General features: G+C 47.8%; 1 long non-coding RNA gene across 11 annotated transcripts in view; it reads left to right on the top strand.

Annotated features, from left to right (window-relative positions):
• The first annotated feature begins 116 nt into the window (after nt 1-116).
• The window catches only part of LOC132025526 (uncharacterized), an 86,623-nt gene continuing 64,623 nt past the window's right edge, over nt 117-22,116 (top strand). For 3 of the 11 annotated variants that reach the window (XR_009406620.1, XR_009406611.1, XR_009406610.1), the window contains exons 1-3: nt 325-453; nt 1,600-1,667; nt 3,369-3,446. This is a non-coding gene — a long non-coding RNA (uncharacterized LOC132025526). Of the gene's footprint in view, nt 277-324; nt 454-1,599; nt 1,668-3,115; nt 3,239-3,368; nt 3,447-16,615; nt 16,699-22,116 lie in introns of those variants that run through there. The other 8 variants (XR_009406614.1, XR_009406619.1, XR_009406615.1 and 5 more) reach the window with 7 other exon arrangements.

Below are 22,116 nucleotides of genomic sequence, written 5' to 3'. Positions count from 1 at the left end.
CCCCCCCCCCCCCCCCGGGCGGCTCGGAGCGCGGCGGGGGGCGCGCCGGGGCCCCGCGGGCGGCTGCGGGGGCGCGGGGCCCGCCGCGGGGCTGAGCCCCGGCGCTGGCGGCGGCGGCGGCGGGCGGCGGCGGAGGCAGCGGCCGCCTCGGCGCTCGGTGGCTGCGCTCCGCTCCCTGGTGTGTTGATTCTTCCCCCAGCTGCTGCCTAATGGAGTCCAGGCGCTCGCGTCACAGGAAATGCCTATACTGCCCTCCTCACTCACTTCCGGTGGCAGGTATGGAACCTATGGGGGGCCTGTCAGGAGGCACGTGCGCGCGGCGGCGGGGCCTCGGGGCGGGCGGCGGGCAGCGGGCGGCCTCAACCCCGACCCGCGATCCCGACCTCGGCCCTGGCCCCGACCCTGTCCCCCAGACCCCGGACCCCGGCCTCCCTGACGGCCGCCCTGTCAGGAGTAAGTGCGGCCGCCTCGGGCCCGGCTCGGGTTGGCGCGGGCCGGGGTCGCGGCGGGAGTCCGCGGGATCCGGGGTCGAGGGCGTCGGGGCCCGGGAGTGGGGGTTCGGGGCGGACGCGGGCCAGGTCGGGTCGAGGGATACGTGGCCGGGGTTGGGGCGGGAGTCTGGGGGTCGGCGCGGGCCGAAGTCGGGGTCGTCGGGGCTGGGGGTCAGGGAGGCCGGAGTCTGCGGAGGTCGGGGTCCGAGCGCGTCCGGTCGGGGTCTCGGTTGCGGCTGAGGGTTCGGGGCCGGGGCCGGAGTGTCGGGGGCGGTGGGTCTTCGAGACCCGGCCATGGAGGCACAGGGCGGGCAGCCCCGGCGGCTCACCCAGAGGTCACCTGGACCAAAATCGGGGTGACTAGCCTCCTTGTCTTAGTTTGGAGAAACCCGAATTTCTGAGCGGCGCCCTGCCGTCGCGGCCGGGCCGCCCGCCCGCCCGCCGAGGTCTGGGGCGGTGGGCAGACGGGAGCCCGCGCCGCGCGGCCAGGGGAGGTGGGCTACTGCGGGAGCGCGGAATGGGCGCGGACACCTCGTCTTGGGCACCTGCCCGGGGGCAACCCCTTTCCCTTCCAGCCACCTCCACCGAACGTGCATCCCGAGTAGGGTTTGGACTCGGCTTGAGATCCCGTCTTGACAGTTGTAGGTGAAACGTGATGGTTCCGTGTCACTGTGACGTGCCCGTTTGTGTGCATGCAGAAATGCAGCCACAAAGACTGGGCTGAACCCTGACCATGGGTGAAGGGTCTGCATTACCCCAGACGATGGGGTATGTGTGGCTGGTGGCATGTATACCTGTGTACAAACATTTTCTCTGAAATTAAAATAAATCTTCCTTTGAAGTAGTTTTGTGTGGGAAAAAAAACGTAAATTGAACAGATGCGCCTTCTAGTTCTGAAATTTGCAGTGTTAATAACTCAAGGCAACTTTAGGAAGGCCTTAGGAGACAGTCCCTTTAAATTTAGAAAAATGATTAAAAAAAATGATGCTTATGAGAAATTTGTGAAAGAATCCTGAGCTCTATTGATCCTCAGACTGGAAGAGAGGAGAGGAAGTCTGATGCAGGAGAGTACACCTTTGTAGTTCTCATCTCTTAAATATGCTTCCAGGTGGCAGTGTAATTGCAAGATGACTCACGCTGGATGTTTTTATTCTCCTGAGACCAACAGAGTGCTAGGTGAGGATCAGAGGACACTGTCATTGTGTCCAGCAGAGCCTGAATTACTGGATGCTGGACACCTTCAGAGGTCCCTGTGTGTCTGCGTGCTTTACAACCTTATTATTAAAAGTGTTACTGCTGATACAAAATTTTTGGAAAGTTATTTATTGGATAGGCTCCTAACAGTATTGAGGACACGCTTCTCAATAAAGTGTATAGTTTTTGTAAAGGAAATAATTACTTAGCGGTTGCTGCAGATAAGGCCAACTCTTCATTAACAGAAGTAAAAGGATGAAAAGAAACAGAAATGGCTCAGTTGCTGTCTAAACTTAATATGTATGTCCCAGCTTTTCTATTTTTTTGTGTGATCCAGACTCTTGTTAGAATTCTGAGTTTATGACACCTGTGTGCACACATTTTTCTCCTTGCTGAAATAGAGCAGGAGAACCTGGTGACTGAGCTCCGGGTGTTTTTAGAGCCAGCTTCAAGTCCGCATGCAGATGCACAATTATGGAATAGCTCTTTGCACAATCGGAAACTGTCAGAGCGTTATTACCTCCAGGATGAAATCCAGTCTGTCTTGCTCTCTGCAGACTGACCTCAGGCTTGCTTTCTTTTCTTCCTTTTTTTTTTTCCTTTAAAATTTTAGGAAATACATCTTTATCCTGACATAAAGCAGTATTTTATACATTAACTCAATTTTACAAAAAATAATTTTTATATACAGTTTTAAAGGAACTGCTGCATGGATAGCTCCAATGTAAAAATGGATTGTATTTTAAAAGCTTGTTGAGGGGACGCCTGGGTGGCTCAGTTGGTTAAGCGGCTGCCTTCTGCTCAGGTCATGATCCCAGCATCCTGGGATCAAGTCCCACATCGGGCTCCCTGCTCAGCAGGGAGCCTACTTCTCCCTCTGCCTCTGCCTGCCACTCTGTCTGCCTGTGCTCACTGTCTCTGACAAATAAATAAATAAAATCTTAAAAAAAAAAATAAAATCTCGTTGAGTTTGATACATTGGAAAATATTTTCTCTGTAGAAAATAGTAAAAACCACGTTTCCGGCTAGTCTAACAAGCCCATTAAAATCAAGTAATAACTAGATTGAAGATTTATAAATATGGTGTGGATTCTGGGATCCAGGAGAAAATTGAGCTTCCCTTATTGAAACATCCATGTTTTCTTTGTGTAAAGTGAAATGCCCATTAATCTTCCCCTTACTCTTGATTTCTGCCTGATTATTTTTCTGTAGGCCAATCCATAATCCACATCAAGGTTTTAGCTGCTCCTTCCTAAAGGACAAGTACCGTGTTGTTTCAGTCTGCCTGATAAGGTATCCATTCCTATCCAAACTGAAATATTTTGGTTATTATTAAAATATGCTCAGTACTTGAGCAAAGCCAGATTTATCATCTACACAGCACATGAGCTGTCAGTCATCAACTTCTCCTGAATCCCTGTGGCTTGAGGGAAGCCATAAGGAGTGGGAGGAAAAGTGGGAAAATTGACAAGTGGATCCAGAAAATAAAGCCAAGAGAATTTCTGAAAACAGAAACATCCAGGACTGAAGGATGGAACTGAGGTCCGAACAGAGTAAGGACACATTGCTCAGGCTTTCTTTTTGACTTTATCCCATACCACTCCCTTTATGAACCCCTTGTGAGTGTCCCCCATATGTGCTGGGTTCATTTCAACTTCTGAGTCTCTACCCTTCTGATTCCAGCGGAGCTTTCAAGATCAGGCTCGTTTTGGGGCCTCACCAGGGGAGCCTTGCCTGACTTCCAGCCTCTTGGCCCTCAGTGTGAGTATCGCTTACGAAGGCCTTCAGTTCTGAAGGCTGTTCGTAATCTCTGCTAATTTACTAAGACCCCTTCTTCAAGTCAGCAGAGAGGAGCCTCTCTTGATATCTGTCCCCAAAGGTATAAAAGCATAGGAAATATCTAAGTAAAACACAGGAAAGGTAATTATGATTTTGTGAAAGTTTTGTTTCAATGACATACATGCTTCACAGAACGAAATATATTTCTTCTGTAGGACATCCTCAAAAAAGTTTAGAAAATACTCACTTAGGACAGCCCTGACTGACAAGAAGACAAGACCTAAGTGTTAGATACTGAAATGCAGATTACTAGTACTGTCCAAGGCAGTGTCTAACTGGAAAAATTAAAGAACTACTAGATTTAAAAAAGCTGAGGTGGTATGTGTGTTTATAATAAAACGTGAAACCACATTTTCACAAAAGTCTCTTTTTAAAAAAATTATTTGAGAGAGAACACATGACGGTGGGGCAGAGGGCCGGGGTTGGTGGAAGATGGGAGGAGAGGGAGAAGCAGACTTTTTGCTGAGGAGCCCAGACCCAAGGCTCAATCCCAGGACTCTGAGATCGTCACCTGAGCTGAAGGCAGACACTTAACCAACTGAGCCAGCCAGGTGCTCCAGAAATGTCTTTTTTTTTTTTTTTTTTTAAAGATTCTTAAAATTTTTAAGTGATCTGTACACTCACCATGGGGCTTGAACTCACAACCCCACGACCAAGAGTTGCAGGCTCCACTGACCGAGTCAGCCTAGTTCCCCTTACACAGAGGTTTCTGTAAAACTAGTAAAGACTATTGTGTTGCGGTGTGAGTTTGGTTTCTCAGCCTGGTAATTATCAACATCAATATTACTCAATTCATTAAAGTTTTGTTTAGGAAAAGGTAGTTTTCATGATCTCAGGTATTCTTGGGGAGGGCATGTTTTCACTCTCTAGCTTCTCTCGTGGCTCTTTGTTGAAGGTTCTGAGCTTGACTAGCTTGCTGGGGGTCTGGGGGTGCGCGCGGGGCTGGACAAAGAGAATGCAGGAAAGAGCAGTGCTCGGAGTCCGAACACTTGGCCCGCTGACCAGGGGTGAGTCGTTTCCCTGCACACATCCTATCCTGTAGGTGCAGAAGGTGACACTGGCCTTCTTGCTGAGTTGTTGTGGGGGTCCAATGAAAGAACAAATAGAACAGATATTTGGAAAAATGCTCCGTCGAAAGATGTCAAAATAGAGTTTAACCCCTCCATCATTTCCAAAAGGATTTAAGGCAGCTAAATGTAAGATGGCTGTACTGTTCATATTTCTGAGCCGTGGGCTCCGTGGTCATTTATTTAACCCCGAGTCAGCCACAGGACTGTGTTCTTGTGCACCCCCTGGGGCCGGCAGCCATGAATGCCATGCTTCCTGTTGGTCTTCGTGAGCGGGGAGCTTCCAGTACCTGCGGAATAACCTGGCAGTCTACCGGCCTGGTGTCCCATGCATGTCTCCAGTGCCCACGCCTGCTCCCCATCTCCAAACCTTCCGTTCCTTCTACCAGCCTTCAGGACACGCCTGGCAGTGGAGGGGGTGACAGTAGGCAGATCTAAGTGCAAGGGCAGGACTCCTGTTTTGCCACAGGAACCTTCCTCTCAGACATGAACAGAGAGCAGTGTCTGCCTTCCTTGGCTGCAAGCAGCCCTTTTTTCAAGGTGGTGTCTCCGGATTTTCTGAAGGAACTGAAGTGAGCCAAGGGAACTAGATGGTCCTTTTCCAGCCATGCACCTGGGATAGCGTGGAGTGGCTTGTGCTTTCTGCTCTCCCTTTGGTGTCCGGCCACACTGAAACACCACATAGGACGCTGAGCTTCGTGTGCAAATATCTTCCCTGAAACACTGGGTGTCAGAGCATAAAGAATGCAGCAGGGGCCTGTGCTGATCTGGAAATGGCATCAAGATGCATTATTAAGGGGGCGCTGGAGTGACTCAGTCGTTAGGCATCTGTCTTCAGCTCAGGTCATGATTCCAGGGTCCTGGGATGGAGCCCTGCACTGGACTCCCTTCTCAGCTGGGAGGCTGCTTCTCCCTCTGCCCCTCCCACCCGCATGTGCTTGCTCTCTCAAATAAATAAAATCTTTAAAAAAAAAAATATATATATATGTATATATATATACACATACATATATACATATATGTTATTAAGTAAAAAAATGGATGTCACAAGACTGCATGATAGGATTCCTTTTCATAAATAAATCAATTTACACGCATACATTATTTTCCTGGTAGGATAGAAAAGCATAAAGCTTTGGGGGGTAGGACAATGGTGAGAAGGGGGCTATTTTTTCCCTTTGATACTTTGGTGTTTGCATTTTCTAACTATAAGTATTTTTTTCAAGTGTCATTTTAATCTTGCTCTCTTTCTTTGTATTGATGTTTTTTAAGTGCTCATGTTTTTTGAAGTACACTCAAAAACCATCAAAATATTCATGAGAATTTAGTCATAATAAAAATGTGCCACATAAAGCAGTGTTGTGCATATTTAATTGACATTAAATATATATATATATATTTTTTTTTTTTCATATCTCCTTTTCATTGCCTGTACCCCTGTGTCCTCAGATTGCTCGTTCTGTGCACACACACCCTCTCCCTCATTTGGTTAAATTCATCTGGGGAATAAAGGGCAAAAAGACATTCCTATTTATTAACTTTGAAAAGTAGCTAAATAATTAATAGTCCCTGGAGTCTGCAGGGTAGACAACAGGCCCTTTGGGCAGCCTTCCTCATTCTCAGTTTCATATATGCTGTTCATTCGTCTGGCATTATGATAATCATAAAGAATAGTCAATGGTAAAACACAATTATGAGTGTTAAGAAAAATTCTAATCACAAGAAAATATGTTTTCAAAATGTATGCACAGGGCATATAGAAGTAATGGTCTAATGGCAAGACTTAAAAATTTTAATATTTTAATTCTTTGGATCTCTTCAGTTAATTAGTTTTATTTGGAAGTCATGCTTTTTATTAAATAATACTAAACGTGTAGGCAAACGTGAAGCATTATAATAGCCTCAATTAAAAAAAAACTCGCTTGAATGAGCCCGTGGATGTCAGTCACTAATAACAAAAGAGCGAAATCGAAGGTCTTGGCTTTTTGTGATGTGTGGAGCAGTGCTAGGCTAAATCAAGACTAGCCGTTGAGGGGCGCCTGGGTGGCTCAGTCAGTTATATGTCTGACTTAGGTCATGATCTCAGGGTCGTGGGATCCAGCCCTCAGCTTCTCACTCAGTGGGGAGTCTGCTTCTCCCTCTCCCTCTGCACCCCACTCTTCTTGTGCTCACTGTCTCTCTCAAATAAATAAAGTCTTAAAAAAAAAAAAAAAGACTGGCAGTTCAGGGCCTTGCTGGCTCTTTGAGTGCAAATAGGGTTTTACTCCTCATACAGAGGAGCAGCCTTTCTGTATGCATTTCTGAAATATAAGGATGTCCACTTTTCCTGCAACACCTCTGACCTTTTAGAATATTTTTTTCTTTATCCCCAAATTATTGACAAACACTGTTCTGTGGCAAGTATGCTAACAGCTGGAGATAGGTGTGTTCGAAAGGTTTAGCCACAGAGTTTCAGCAAAACCGTTTCCTTCCTTTGGTTTCTGAGAGCCCACCCTCCCTGTTCTTTCTGGCAGTGGCATAGCTTCTCAGCAGGGGCTTCTGTAGTCCTAGAGTCATGGCTAAGGGCCAACACCAGGCATTGTTTTAAGTGTTCTACACAGACTGTACTATTTAATCTCAACAACCTTGTGAGGTGTGTACTGTTACCGACCTGCATTTCACAGGTGACAGACTGAAGCATGGGACAGTAGAGGTCATGTGGCTGGTACATGGAGGGAGAGCTGGGTGCGTGACCCCTACGCTATTCAGAGAGGCCTGGTATTAATCTGAGAAGTACCCACTGTTGAGGTTCTTAGGGATCAGAAGAAGAAATGGTGGAAGTCCTTTAAATTGATTTTTTATCCTTGCCCTTTTAGTGGGTGTGAATCCTTATTCCCGCCTGTGAAACCTTCACAGGTGAGCCTGGAGGGAGGGCTTCAGGAGCCACAGCAGGAATCAGAGAGCCAGTTCATTTCTCTGAGAGGCCCTTGTTGAAATGTAGCATTTTGCCCAGAAGGGAAGCAGAGTGAGCTAGGTGCAACCTGGAGATGTGCTTCTCAATCGAGTGGCTTCCCTGAGAGGTGGTGAGTGAACGAGGCCAGCCCCAACCCCAGAGGGCTTCCTGGGTGCCACAGTGGGTCAGGAGGCCCAGCCAGGTTATGTGTGCAGCCGTTCCTGTCTGTCTCATGAGGGCTTCTAGACTGAAAGCTCATATAAGTCCAGGATCCTGGAGTACGAGCCAGACTTGTTTTATACAGGAATGTTGATTCCTCCAGTAGCCGCTCCAGCCCAGTCGGCGGGCTAAGGGAGCCCCAGACCTCTCACTGAATGAGGCTGGACAGCACAGTGTCAGTATCTAGGGATGGAGAGGAAGGGTTAGCTTAGGGAGGCTGCAGGGGCTCCTGTTCGGGGTCTGCTTTTCCAGGGAGGGCACCTGGGCCGTGTAGAGACCTTCCATTGGCATACCCCCCCAAAGGGTGTGGATAACTGATTGCTCTTTCATATCCGAGGCCCTAATAAATATTGCCCATTTAACCCCTTCTCTGAGAGGGGGCACGCTGTTTTCTCTGCAGCTCAGCGCAGATGTGGTATGAGTCCTCCTGTTTCAGATCCTCTGCTTGATGAGGAGGAAGTGGTCAAGATGACTTCTTGAGGTCTCGAGGTCCTGGTAGCCTAGGGGTACAATGTTGATGATTTCCATTGTCACTATGTAATATTTGATTCGGTTCAGGAGGGGTAGAAGAGAGGAGTCACAGCCCCAGAGCACAAGACCTTGCTTTGCTATTGCTTTAAAAAGTGTTACTGGGTGCCTGGGTGGCTCAGAGGGTTAAGCCTCTGCCTTTGGCTCAGGTCATGATCTCAGGGTCCTGGGATTGAGTCCCACATCGGGCTCTCTGCTCAGCAGGGAGCCTGCTTCCTCCTCTCTCTCTCTCTGCCTGCCTCTCTACCTGCTTGTGATCTCTGTCAAATAAATAAAAATAAAATCTTTAAAAAAAAAAAAAGTGTTACTATACAAGATTTTAAACACACACAGAAGTAGAGCACCACCGTTGACCACCACCGCTGACCCTTGAACTGTGCAGTTCCACTTAGATGCAGATGTTTTGATAAATTGAGCACAGTCCTGTAAATGTATGTTCTCTTCCTGATGATTTTCTTCTTCTTCTTCTTCTTCTTTTTTTTTTTTTTTTTTAAAGATTTTACTTACTTATTTGACAGAGAGAGATCACGAGTAGGCAGAGAAGCAGGCAGAGAGAGAGGCGGGGGAAGCTGAACAGAGAGCCTGACTCGGGGCTCAATCCCAGGACCCTGAGATTGTGACCTGAGCCGAAGGCAGAGGCTTAACCCACTGAGCCACCCAGGTGCCCCCTTGATGATTATCTTAATGGTATTTTCTTTTCTCCAGCTTACTTCATTATAATGCATAATACCATATAATATACAAAATATGTGTCCATCGACTATTTATGTTATCGGTAAGGCTTCCGGTGAACTGCAGGCTATCAGCAGTTAAGCTTCAGGGATGTTAAAGGTTATATATGGATTCTTGACTATGGGGGGAGTCAATGCCCTCAACCCTTATGTTGTTCACGGGTCAGCTGTACAGCGATCCCCACGTACTCACTGTCTAGCTCTACCAGCTCTACCAGCCCTCCATCAACTCCTCCGTTCTTGTCTTACTATTTACTTACAACTCCTCCCTCTTTGGACTATTTTGAAACAAATCCAAGGTATTATTTTATTTATAGTATGTGTATTTATACTTCAGTATGTATCTCTAAATGAAGAGAACTCTTGTTGCAAACATTGATGCAAACCCATCATCTCAACTAAACAAACAATTGTTAATAATCATCAAATATGCAGTTAATGGACCCAAGTCTTACAAATTCTTTTTTAACAGCTGGCTTGTATGCAGCAATATCCAATAAGGTCTACAGATTAAATTTGGTTGATATTTCTCAAGTCTCTTTTTTTAGGAGACATTGTTAAGAAAGTGTAATAAACAGAGAAGAGTGCACAAATCCTTACAGGTACAACTCAGTGAATTGTTTCCTAGGAGCCCACGACCCGTGTCATGAAATAGAACATTGCCCGGACCTCAGCGGCACCTCACTGTAGTTTTAATTTGCATTTTTCTGATGATTAATCATGTTAATCATGATTAAAATATATTCTTTTTAGAGAATATATTCCTGTCTGTCTCAGGAATAAAATATATTCTTTTAAGCAGGGGCATTGGGATATTCTGTTTTATGAAGTGCCTTTTCAAGTCTTTTGCTTCTCCCTCTTTTAAAAATTGTTTCCTTTTTCTTATTGATTTGTGGAGTTCTTTATGTATTCTGAATATGAGTGCTTTGTTGGATACATGTGCTGCAAACTTCTCCCACTGTGTGGTTTGCTTTCGCTCTCTTAATGGTGTCTTGATAAGCAGAAGTTCTTAATGAAATCCAATTCATCAATTGTTCCCTTTATGGTTTGTGCTTTTTGTGTCCGACTTTAGAAGTCATTCCCTGGGGCACCTGGGTGGCTCAGTGGGTTAAGCCGCTGCCTTCAGCTCAGGTCATGATCTCGGGGTCCTGGGATCGAGTCCCGCATCGGGCTCTCTGCTCAGCAGGGAGCCTGCTTCCTCCTCTCTCTCTCTCTCTGCCTGCCTCTCTGCCTACTTGTGATCTTTCTCTGTCAAATAAATAAAAATCTTTAAAAAAAAAAAAAAAAAAAAAAAGAAGTCATTCCCTGTCCTCAAGGGCATGAAGATATGCTCCTAAGATACTGTCTGGAAGTTTCAGTGTCTTGTCTTTCCAGGATATATCTACAGTCCTCCTAGAATTTAGTTTTTTTTTTTTTAAGTTTATTTGTTTAAGTAATCTCTACACCCAATGTGAGGCTTGAACTCATGACCCTGAGACCCAGTGTTGCATGCCCTTCCTACTGAGCCAGCCAGGCAACCCTAAAATTTAGTTTTGGAACTGGTGTGAGGTAGGGGTCAAGGCTCATTTTGTTTATCCATGTTTATATCCAGATGGTCCAGCACCATTTTGAAAAGACCATTCCATCCTCTTTGTTGTACAGTGTGGTGTCACTATCAAAAATTAAAGGCCTGTACATCTATGGGTCTGTTTCTAACCTCCATTTTTTCTATTGGTCCATTTGTGTATCTTTACGCTTTTGGTGACAAAAGTTTCTGCTAATACTATACTGGCTTAATTGCTGTAACTTTATATAAAGTTTTGCCATCTAGTAGTGTAAATTGCTCAGCTGTGTTTTTTTTCTTCAACATTGCCATGACTCTTCTGGCCGTTTGCATTTCATAAAAAAAAATGGAGTCATCTTGTCAATTTACACAAAAAATGCCTGAGATTTTTGACTAGAATAAAATCCATAGATCAATTTGGGGAAAACAAATATCTTTGTAATATTGAATCTTTGTGCCTAGGAGCACGCATGCTTTCCCATTAACATAGGTCTTTAGTTTTCCTTTTTTTGTTTTACTTACTTATTTATTTATTTGACAGAGAGATATAACCAGAGAGGGAATACAAGCAGGGGGAGTGAGAGAGAGAGAAGCAGGCTCTCTGCTGAGCAGGGAACCTGGTATGGGGCTTGATCCCAGCACCCTGGGATCATGACCTGAGCTGAAGGCAGACGCTTACGAACTGAGCCACCCAGGTGTCCTTTTCTTCAGTTTTTCTTCCTATTGTTTCTGGATTCTCTGGAGAGGTCTTGCACATCTTTTATCTGATTTATTCCTATGTGTTGGATTTTTTTTATGCTAATGTTAAGTGGTATCTTGTTTAAAATTTTGTTTTCCTCTTCCTGTCCTAATGTTAAGATTATTGACAGGTAGTTCATCATGAAAGACAAATTCAGGGACGCCTGGATGGCTCAGTTGTTAAGTGTCTGGTTTCGGCTCAGGTCTTGTTCCCAGGGTCCTGGGACCAAGCCCCACACCGAGCTCCCTGCTCAGTGGGGAGCCTGCTTCTTCCTTTCCCTCTGCCCTACCCGCTCCTCACTGCTGCTCACTATTCTTTCTCTCAAGTTCTCTGTCTCCCAAATGAATAAATAAAATCTTTAAAAAAAAAAGGTAAATGCAAAGTCCTATATCAGAACTATTTTCAGTCTCAAACTTAGCATGTTTTTACACCTTATACTTGTTTTCCACTTACAAATAATTTAACAGTTAGAGTTGGTCCTCCATTCTTTTAAAGAATCAGACTCACACTCTACCTTTGGAAGAATCAGGACCAGGGTGACTCCAGAAATCTTTTTAGGTGAGGAACGAAGGATTCTCCTGGGAAGAATCCATCTTAAGGCAGCGGGAGCCAGGCTGGACCCACTTGACCCCGTAACAAAGCCCTTTCCCGAGGGAGGGAGACCGTGTGGCATCTGTCACTCATTTGTCTTCTAGCTCGGGTGTCTGCAACTCATGTCATATTCCTGGGAGGACACTGTGTAGAAGGGAGGGCTGCAGGTAAAAAATGGAAAGAACTCTTTTATTTTCATTATTAATTTTTTTCAAAATTTTATGTAAATTCTGTTAGTTAAAATATAGTGTGATATTGGTTTCAAGAGTGGAATTCAGTGATTCATCACTTTTCTATGACACCCAGTGCTCATCACAACAGGTGCCCTCTTTAATACCCATCCCCCATCTGGCCCATTTCCCACCTGCCTCCCTCCATCAACCCTCAGTTTGTTCTCTATCTTTCTCTTCTCTTCTCTCCCCCTCCCATATGTTCATCTGTTTTGTTGGTAAATCACTCTTTTAGTGATAATTTCAGAAAACACGGGGCAAACTCTCTGGGGCAGTGTATTACGCCAGGAGGGCGTTGTCCCTTGCCTCACAGCACAGCTCCTGTGGCTTTGGCTCTGTGTGGTGGGAGTTAGCAGAGGCTTTCCCAGGGCAGCGGTGGTAGGAACAGCAGGTTCCTCATGTGGGCTACTTGCCTCGTGCTAGGTACTGTTCTGAGTACTTGACAAAAACTAATTCACTGAATTGTCGCACGATTTTACCAGGGTGGAAACTGAGGCACAGAGCGGCTGGATAACTTGCCCCAGGTCTCAGAGCTCCCAGATGGCCAAGTCAGGACTCAGAGCCAAGCTGGCAGGTCCCAGAGCCCGTGCTCTGGACAGGATGTGGCCGCACAGGTGATGGTGGCAGAGAGGGGCTAAAGTAGGAGAGCCGGAATGGAGCAAGGACCTTGCGGCGTGAGATTTCCCTTGAGGACTGAGGAATAGCGTGGGGTGAGGCGGGGGCTGCGTTAGTGGGGGCCAAATTAGCAGTTTAAGATCAAGAGACGTGAAGCAGGTGAGGCCATCATAATTTGACCCCCTGTTCAGATTTCCAGACTTATGAAACCTTACATTGATTTGTTTTTTAATTTTATCACCTGCAAATTTCCTTGGAGTAAGTGCAGTCATGACTTGTGGTCTGCTCTTTCTCTGGGGTGACAGGCACATCTATATTTAGAGCGATAGTCATGCTTCGGCGATGGATCAGTGTGTGCCTCCAAACAGGGTTGTGTGGTAAGGAAGTGCACGTGTAGCTTTAGGAGCAGAGAAATCACCAACGTGCTCTAGGCTTGATGCACACACACCAGAGGGACTTCTCTGCAGACTTCCTGATGAAGCAGGTGCACTGCGGCAGCACGGGGACAAGGATTCCCAGCTGGGCCAGGGTCACAGGCACACGGGGCACCTGTTGTGTCTGTGCATGAGGCATTTAGGGCTTCATGGCCCCCCACACCAAGACCATTGATTCTGATGGGATTTCCTTTAACCCCGTCCATTCTCTTGTCTCCCACATCTTGTGTGTCACGGGGCTCCGGTGATTCTACCCTTTCAACAGCTTTCCATCTGTCTCTTCTTCCTCCTCCTCTGTTGCTCTGGGTAGGCGATCCCAGATGTGTTTTCACCTGGTTTGGGTCTCTGGCTCGTTTTGCTCTCTTCTTTCTTAGTTGCCTTTGCTGCTTTCAGAATTATCATCATAGACAGAAAGCCATCCTGTCACCTCCCTCCTTAATATGTGCATGGCACCCACAGCTCAGAGATGGGTTGAGGCAGCTCTTTAGGAACTGGCCCCTGTCTCCCTCATGCCTGCACCCGGGGCTGCTGGAGCCCATGTTCTACTTTCAGTCGTGGTGCCTCGTTGTGCTGCTCCCCCACGGGGTGTCTGCCCCACCACCCCTCTTCGTGCCTTTGCCCATCTGGCCAGCCCTTCACTTTCCTTAGAGATTGTTCCCACACTCGTCCTGAGCAGACAGCACGGTGTACTTCCAGAAGCATGGGATAAATGTCTGCCTTCCTGCTGGACTCAAGTCTGTGCGGGTTTATTCCTCCCCACTTGTCCAACAAACTGCAGGCGTCTATCTGCTGGAGGCCTCCCCCACTTTAGCCAGCCAGCCAGCCAGCCAGCCCTTCCACTCCTGCTCCCCGAGCACTTGCGGTAGGCGAGGCATCGCTCTAGCGGCTAGAAAAGTGAGCTTGTGTATTAGTGAGGGAAGACAAGCAAGGAAGACAGAAGCAAATCGGGGGGTGTGAAGCAGAGTCGGGTCATGTGACCCATGCATGCATTGGTAAATCCTCGGAGGGCCAGAGAGGGCCCAGTCTAAGGGGCGTCCTGGAGGCTGTGACTTAAGCCAGCCACCCCCAGGAAGATCAAGGTAAAGAGCATTCCAGGCAGTGACAACAGATAATACAAAGGCCTCGGGCTAACACTGAGCTGACAGAGCACTGATGACCTGAGGCCAGGGTGGTCACAGGGCAAGGCGGAGAAAATGTCTCCAAGAGACAAGTAGAGAGAAAGGTCATAGCTGGTTTTGGAGTCAAAGGTAAGTCTTTCTCTGAAAGGTACTGGATACTGGCAGTCTGTCAGTCTTTCCGTAAGCTCAGGGTGGCCCGTGTGAGGGAGCTGTGCTGTTTCAGTTCCTCCTCCTCTTGGGGACTTCATTTTGCCCAAGGCACACACACTTCATGTAACTGTAAGAATGTGAATATTCCTACTGGGACTGAAATATGCCAATTTTTACCTTTTGCAGTGGAAAGGCCCTTAGCTTACCCCTCTGTCATCATTCCCCAGCTTGCTTTTCTCTTCTTCCCTTACCAGTTCTTCTTCCCTTCTCTTTCCTTCCCTTCCCTTCCCTTCCCTTCCCTTCTGTGTGCTTTGGCTTGGGCTGAGCTGTCTGCACGTGGAGCTGTAGTCTCAGGTTCAGTGACCAGAGCTGTTCGGAGGACAGCCAGCTTATGCAGATGGTCGGTGTGGCAGCTACACAGCCCATTGCAGGAAGGATGAGCGTGACCACAGAAAGCTGGAGTTGGGGTTCTCAACAGCCCGTTGGTCAGCATCGCTTTCTGACTCCAATGTCCCCTGGAAACCCTGAGTTTAGGGTCAGGAGACCCACACTAGCTCTGTTTCTTAGAGAGGTGTTCCCCAACACAGCCAAGATAACAGGAGGAGAGCCACTTTTTCTTTTCCTCGGTGGGTGGGGGTTGGCTCTCAGAGAGGATCAGACCCCGTGGAAGGGCTCACGTCTTGTGGCTGTGTTAACCCAGGGGGTTGGCCACACCGAGGGCATGTCTAGACAGTGTAGCAGACCCTGCTAGGGTCCAGCGATCTATTTCTGTGGGTGTTTTTCCTTTTAATTAGGTTTGTGGTTATTCCTGTGGGAGTTGACCATCTAGAAAACTTATATAACTATACAGTATAACAATTTAGTAACGAGAGGAATTTGGACCTCTAAACTTTTTGACCAAGGTGACAGAGACCCACAACGACCAGGTGTCTTGCCCAGGTGTCAGAGCGAGGTCTAACAGCCTTGTGTTCCTGGCTTCAGGTCAGTTCTGTTCCCAGTGACTGCCATCAGTCATTAAAGAGGGAGGTAGCAAACTGGTGACCTGAGATTTATTTTTTTAAAGCTTATACTCCTTGTTTAAACACTGAGAGGTTACACATGAGAATCTGGATTTCTGGTTTCTTTGGAAAGTGCCAAGCCCATGCTTCTGCCAGACTTAACTGTTGGTGTGACAGTGGCTTCTGCCTTCATGAGGTTATGTGTGCTATAGTTCAGCATGGTCCCCACTGTTCCCTGCGTCCTCCCCAACATCGAGGCTGACAGCCAGTGGCCATTTAGGGTTAAACTTGTGCTGTCATAGTTCTGACAGTATAATTAAGAAGCAAATGATCTGTCTCTCATATCCATTTCTCTCTTAAACATGGGATGTGTTTCAAGATGAATGGGTATTTTTAAAAAGTAAAGTGTTTCAGGGCCAGAGGAATACAGTTTGAGGTGATATTATGAAACAGGCCTGTTTGGCACCTGTAGGTGTTAGAAGGTGCAACTCTCAATAGCATCATTGTCGGAAGAACTCTGGGTACGTCTTTTCACTGGGGGGCTGCGGTCTGCCCTTGACGAGTTTTGAAAGGAGATCTTCGAGAAGTTGGGACCCAGAGAGAGGACATGGGACCCTTCTCTCTCCTTGCCCCACAGCAGAGATTCTAAAAGAAAGATCAGTCTGTTTAGATCCTGAGTCCAGTTGTGCTTTGGGAACTCTCCGCACTGGCTTTCGGGAAGATTCCCTCGATCCGTTCCACGGGCCATCACGCAGCAGAGCTACTGGGGAAGCTGGAACTCAGGGCTCCTCTGCCACTTGCTAACTTGACACTGATGTTGCCTCAAGGACATACACTTCTAATCCAGAGAAATAAATTGCAAATAAGCAACAGCCCAAACGTCCCCCACTTGTGGTTCCCCGGGACAAAAGGTGCCGTGCTTTACCCGCCCAGTCCCACACATGGTGCCGCTGTGGGGTTCATCCCTGCCCATGAACTTCTTTCTTGTCTCGGCCTCTAGCCATCCTTCAACTGCACCAACTAATATTCCTTTTGTGAAGCCAGGAGATTCCATAAAGCTTGAAAATAATGCTGTGATATTGTGCTGCACATAATTGAAATGTCACGAGCCATCTAGAGAGCAGGAGAACCAGTTCTCTCTTGCTTCTATTGGTTTAGTCTGTTTACTCTTCTGGTGCGCGTCCCTGACACCTGGGCCGGGAGGCCTGCTGAGGAATGCTTCCTTCCCGGGTTTTCAGGGGCACGGCTATTTGTCATGCCTCAGAAGCTGCTGCTACAGGTAAGAAAGGCTGCCCTTTTGGGAGGGATAATTATGGCCAGTGACCTCGAGCTTGAAGCTTGGCCTTACTCTGTGCCCCAACTCTGCACCCGAACTCAGGTGTGGTTCAGGAAGTGATCTGTTTTTGTGTATCCATATGGGTGATTTCCTTACCGCTTTATGGAAGGGAAACAGCCTCGGGTACTGCTGAAGAGACGGAGTTCTGAATCAGGCCTTTTGCCTGGTTGAGTGCAGGGCTTGGAGGTGGAGTCCCTGTACTGGAAGGATTAAGTCGAGGGAGGAGTCATGGTCATTAGGGGACCAGACACCTGGCAAAACCAGGCACAACCACCCACCTCCTCCCTGACTCACCCCCAAAGCATGATTGAAGTGAAGGGGGCCTGTGGCAAGCAGGGGTCTGATTCAGTGATGTGGCCGGGGCCTGAACCCCAGCCCTTCCCACCTCCAAGACCCCATTGGTTGCTTTTTTTCCAGGGAGCTGGAAACTTGAGTATCTCCAGATAGACCTTGACCAGTGAAGTCTGTCTTGGCCTAGTGTGGCCTAATGTAGCCTTGTCAGGTGAGCAGCCTGATGAAGTAGAACTAGCAAGGACTAGCTTGACTTTTCAGGGGGCTTGTGAGGCTATTTGTTTTACCAGGAATCCAGTGGGCCTAGGATTATCCAGGAGTCAACCCATTCCATGGTTCCTGCAAGGGAGGCCCCGTTGTTAACCAGGTTTCCTTGAGCAGATTAGGGTGGCCGCTCCCCTTGGCTCTGTCTGACCCTCCTCAGAGAGAGTATTCCCTCCGACATGATCCAAGAGAGTGGGGCTGGTTAGCATTATGAGCGATTCTTCCCGTTCCATACCTCTTCTGTCATATGTAAGAGGGTAATGGAAGAAAACCCCTCAATGGCCAGACATCAAAGCTGTGCTCATTATACCAGTCGTGGTAAATGAATGTGTATCCCAGCACAGACAGCGGTTTTGCCTGGTTTGTTTTTAAATGAAGCATTCGGCTTGTATATGATGCTTGAAACATCGAGCATCAAAATGCATGGTCATATTTGGATGTGAATGCCACCTGTGTTTTCACGATAATTGCCATTTTTATTATGTGTATGGTAGCACAGGTGTATTATTTTAAATGACATAGATGACATGTGAGGTACAGAGTGAGTTAAATAATGAGCGTTGCTTCTTGGGGCCTGGGTAAGATGTACCAGTTTAGCAGATGAGGTCATCTGAGTCACTGAGAAAGGTCACCTTCGCCTACCTGTCAGAATGTGTGGAAATCACAACTATCAGCAGTACCATCCAGAGGATGCTGAACTCGTATCTTGCCCCTCCCTCCCTGCACCCCACCTTCCACCCCCTCCTGCAGGCTGGGGATCATTCTGTGTAGTAAAGTCCCACCGTTGAGAAGCCCCAGAGTGCCGTGGGTCTGGACCCTGTCTGAGCTCTTCTCTGGACCCACCGCCAGAAGTGGGGTGTGGTCCGGGGAGTAGCCCAGACATGTACCAGCTGGGGCATGTGGCAAAGATCCTTCCCTTCATTCCTACACTCTCAGGGAAGGGTCTGCTCCTCCGGAGCCAAGGTTGTGGTCTCCCTCTCCGCAATTCCCCGATGGTGTTGTACCTGCCTCAACATCCCCTTTGTGCTGGCCTGCTTTGGTGATCTCAGAATTACAGGCTGAGCCTAGGGGGTGGGGGTGGGGTGCCACACAGAGCCCCTCCCGGCATGTCTGTCTGCCGAGCCCAGGCCACCAGCTCCAGGACCCAGGCCTGCTCCAGCCTGGCAAAGGTCTCCTAGGTCAGTGGCTCCAGATGACAGCCAGGCTGGCCAGTGAGGGAAGTGCCCAAGAGGCCATGACCCCAAGGTTAAGTCGGGGAAGCTCCGCATACAGAAACTGTGAGACAAAGCTTGCCATCGTAGAGCCCTCCTCTGCGTGTTTCCCTCCACACTAGCCCCTCCTTGGATCTCCCTGAGCTTCCAGAAGTGCCGCCCAGCTGTGGGAGGCCATCCAACAGCGTTTCAACAGCTTCTCCAAGGATCAAAGGCTCCCCAGCTGAATGGGAATCTGTGGTCTGAGAATTTAATTGCTTTCTGCAGCTCTCCTTACTCCTCCCGCCCCAACCCCAGTAGTAGACAAAATATTGGGCCAAAGGGGCAAACAATGGTGGGAGGGGGTCTCCCCATCTCATTTCCAGTAGAACTTTTCCCTTCCTGAAGCTTCCCTGCGGTAGCGTGGGAATACTATTGGTGGCTCTGACACCTGCTGGCCGTCCCGGAAACTGCGCCCTGGGAGGAGGCCCTTCTGCTTGGATATTTAGTGGCTGTAGCTTCCCTACTTCTGATTTTTTTTTTTTTTTGAAAGATTTTACTTATTTATGACAGACAGCAAGAGAGAGAACACAAGTAGGGGGAGCTGGAGAGGGAGAATCAGGCTCCCTGCTGAACAGGGAACCAATTAATGTAGGCCTCGGGTCCCAGGACCCTGGGATCGTGACCTAAGTCGAAGGCGAACCCTTAATGACTGAGCCACCCAGGTGCAACCCCTTCTAATTTTAATAATGTAAGATATACTTTATATGTTACTATTGTGAATCAGATTATGTATAAGTAACATACTTTGGCAAATACACATGGACAGAAAATTTACAAAGATGTACCAGCACTGTAAAAGGAGCGTAGCCAGGTCTGGGGAGGGGGGCTTCTTTGACTGTGTACCTTTCCGTTCTCTCCGAAATCTATTTTAAACAAAAAGGGGTGTGTGACTTTAGTGCTTGTAGCCGAGGTACTGCACTGGGGCGAGAGGCCCAGTGTGCAGGACATTCCCTGGGGTGCCCCTATCCCTCCCCATTCCTTGTTTGGGCACCTTTAGTGCCTTCATGCATGTGGAGGGAGCACGGTATGGCTGGACTCACTCTGAACTTGGTTAAGAGTGGAAGTTGGTCCTGGAGCAAGTGGTAGCTCCTGCAGTGGCTCTTCTGCTGGGCCTGGGCCGCTCACCCCCAGGGGCAAGCTCAGGGCAGGGGCTCCAGGTGGAGAGCCAAGCCCTCACTCAAGTCCCTGGAACCTCACAGGCAGGAGAGGCCAATTCCTTTCCCCCACCCCCACCCCACTGACACAGGGTTGTGGGTGGGTGTGGCCTGTGGCTGGTTGGCAGGAGAGCCAGGTCTGATGAAGACACACACCTTCCCTGTGCCTCTCACTGTCCGATACCAATAGGTCCTAACCCCGGTGAACAGACTTGCTGCTTTCCCACTGGGCCCCAACTGATGACATGCCTGCTTTGATGATTTGTTGAGGGCACTTACTTTTTAAGTATGTGCTCAGTGACAGCAGACACTCCTCGTTTGACTGGGTCTCTTCTTCCAGCTCTCCACTGGCAGCCCAGAAACCCTGGGTGCTGAGCACCTTAAGGAGCATTCAAGGTACTCAGGAGCAGAGCCTTGGTCCCCCAGTGCGGGCTGGGTTCACGCCAAGGGGAGCTCCTTCCTGCACTTGCCTTGTGGTCGCTAAAGGCTGGGACCAGAGCACCGCAGCAGAGCTCCTTGGCAGCCATTCTTCAAGGGAAGAAAATTATAGCAACAGTCAATGGTTGGTCTTTAGACCCAGAGGACATGTTTCAGCTCCGGTGACTGGCTGTTTTAGGGTGCTGATAGCACAAGTGCTATCCCAGTATTGGTTCTAGTGTCTGCTGTCTTTTTGACTCCAAACAGCCAGGCCCCTGACCTGCTGGTAATTGCCCTCTCCCTCCTCTGGGCAGCACCCCTGTTGCCTTCCAGGACAATCAGAGCTCCTCCCTTTGCCTTTCCCCCTTCCTGCTCCTGCTGGTCAGATCACAGGTCTCTGGCAGACTTCATGGAACCCAGAGGGTGGAGGCCACATGCCCAGGAAGACAGCAGAAGGCTGAGACCCCGATGGCCTCACCCAGAGCTGCTCTCCACAATGCACCTCTAGTCTCCAATAAAGGAGAAGAATAAATGCAGGCGTGTCAATGATCAGGTTTCCCGTTACATGAAGCCAAACCTATTGGAACTGATGCAGGGACCTGCCCAGCTGTTTTCCTGCTCTTATCTACACAGTACAGCATGGGGGCAAATCCCACAACTCGAATCTCCACTAGGACCCTGTGGACACAATAAAATAGATCTGTTTGTGCTCTTGTTCTTAGAACTATGGAGTTTTCAGTGTTCTTGCCATAGGGTGGGGCTGGATTTCATAAGCATGTTGCAGTGTCTCTCGGCTTCTGTTTAAATATGGGGGTGAGCAGGGAGGAGGGGAATGAGGGTGCAACGGGGAGAGGCAGGCTGCTCTGACAGCCTTGGTGCAGTGCACATTTGGTGTTGGCGGAAGTTCTGGTCCTAATCCTGAAAAGCCCACTTCTGTTGTAGGGGCACGGAGATGCTGGGCCTTGTCCCAGCCCTAGGACCCAGGTCTTTCTTGATCCTGGACTCACCTTTTGTTAAAAATAGCTTTATTAATTGGGCACCTGGGGCATGCAGTCAGTTGAGTGACCCACTCTTGGTTTTGGCTCAAGTCAGGATCTCAGGGTTGTGAGATCGAGCCCCACGTCAAGGCTCCATCTGCACTGCCTTCTGTCGCTATGGCCATAGTTTGCATTCTTAAAGTTCTATGCAAATGCAATCACATAGCATATATTCTCTTTTTTGGGGTCTGTTTTGTATCAGCATATTTTTTTTTTAAAGATTCATCTATCTCGTTGTATGTATCATTTCATTTTAGTGTGGAATGCTCCTCCATTGATAGTGTTGTGGGTGCACCACAATATCTGCGCTCCAGTTCATGCGTGTTTGGGTGATTTCTGGGATTGGCTCTTAGAGTTGCTGAGAGCACTTGTGTGCCAGACTCTCTGTACTCTTGGGCATATACCAAGCAGTAGAATGGCTGGGTCATATGGTAGGTGTATGCTTAACTTTTTATTCCTAATCAGATATTCTTTACTGTGCTTACATCTTACCCTTGATTCACTGCATGTTTTAAATGAAAGCTGTTTAATACAGCATTATCTCTGAGTCCTTACACATTCTGAAGGGAAGATGTTTTCATACCCAGTATGACTTTTACTCTGTTTTATTCCATGGGGAGATGATCATGCCAAAATTCTTTAGAAAAATATTCATATTCCTGAAGATACTGGTCTGTAATTTTTATGATGTTTTTGGTTTTGGTATCAGAGAAGTGCTAGCTCAGAGAATGAATTAGGAAATTGTCAATCTTCAATTTTCTGAAAGACTATCTGTAGTATTGGTATTACTTTTTCCTTAAATGTTTGGAAGAATTCACCAGTAAAGCTATCTGGGCCAGGAGCTTTCTTTGCGGGAAGGATTCAACCATAAATTTGATGTCTTTAATAGATATAGGTTTATTCAAGTTACTTATTTTTTCTTGAGTGAGCTTTGATAATTTGCAT

Source organism: Mustela nigripes, chromosome 10 (assembly GCF_022355385.1).
Source record: "Mustela nigripes isolate SB6536 chromosome 10, MUSNIG.SB6536, whole genome shotgun sequence".
Classification (NCBI taxonomy): domain Eukaryota; kingdom Metazoa; phylum Chordata; class Mammalia; order Carnivora; family Mustelidae; genus Mustela; species Mustela nigripes.
The sequence above is the reverse complement of the archived record's forward strand: the minus strand, read 5'-3'. Positions and strand labels throughout refer to the sequence as shown.